We start from the raw sequence: 1,266 nt of genomic DNA, 5'->3' as shown, positions 1-1,266 counted from the left end.
GGGGATGGAGAAAAAGGGCACTTGTGCACATTGCTGCAAGAGGAATAAGTTGGGATGCTTTGAAGTACCCGTTACAATGTTCAGTTTTTATATCTGTTATCCAGCAGTTTCACACCTAGATATTTCTTCCACAAGGCACAGTAGTACAAATATGTATCTGTGTAAGTGTTCCCAGAAGTTACTCAAAAGTTGAAAAACTGAAAGCCGAGGCGTTGTGGCAGGTGCCTGTAGTCCCAGCTACTCTGGAGGCTGAGGCAAGACAATTGCTGGAGCAATTGCTGGAGAGTTGGAGGTTGCTGTGAGCAATGATGTCATAGTGCTCCACCAAGGACAACAAAGTGAAACCCTCAAATTTATTTTTTTTTAAGAGACAGAATCTCACTTTCTCTGTAGAGTTCTGTAGCATCACAGCTCACAGCAACTTCTAACTCCTGGGCTTAGGTGATTCTTCTGCCTCACCCTCCGGAGTAGTTGGAACTATAGACACCCTCCACTATGCCTGGGCATTTTTCGTTGCAGTTTGGCCAGGGCTGGGTTTGAACCCACCACCCTTGGTATATGGGCTGGTGCCCTACCCACTGAGCCACAGGGACCACCTGACTCTCAACTTTTTTTTTTTTTGAGACAGAGCCTCAAGCTGTTGCCCTGGGTAGAGTGCCATAGCATCATAGCTCACAGCAACCTCTCCTGGGGTCAAGCGATTCTCCTGCCACCACCTCCCAAGTAGCTGGAACTACAGGCACTGGCCACAACGCCAAGCTATTTCTTTTTCTTTTGGTTGCAGCCATCATTGTTTGGTGGGCCCGGACTGGATTCGAACCGGCCAGCTCAGGTGTATGTAGCTGGCGCCTTAGCTGCTTGAGCCACAGGTGCTGAGCCTCAATTTTTTTTTTTAAATTAAATCATAGCTGTGTACCTTAGACTCTCAACTTTTTTTTTGTTGTTGATACAGAGTCTCACTAAGTCGCCCTCGGTTGCCGTGGGGTCGCAGCTCACAGCAACCTCAAACTCTTGGGCTTAAGCTATTCTCCTGCTTCATCCTCCCAAGTAGCTGGGAATACTGGCGCCTCCGGCAACGGCCGACTATTTTGTTGTTGTAACTGTCATTGTTGTTTAGCTGGCCGGGCCGGGTTCGAACCTGCCATCCCCGGTGTATGTGGCCGTCGCCCGAGCCTCTGAACCACAGGCGCCGAGCCCTCTCAACTCTTGGTCACCCTGGGTAGAGTGCCGTAGCCGCCGAGAACCTGGGACTACAGGCGCCCGCCA

This window comes from Otolemur garnettii, unplaced genomic scaffold (genome assembly GCF_000181295.1).
Source record: "Otolemur garnettii isolate 467f Iridium unplaced genomic scaffold, OtoGar3 scaffold00113, whole genome shotgun sequence".
Lineage (NCBI taxonomy): Eukaryota > Metazoa > Chordata > Mammalia > Primates > Galagidae > Otolemur > Otolemur garnettii.
Note: the sequence above shows the minus strand (reverse complement) of the source record.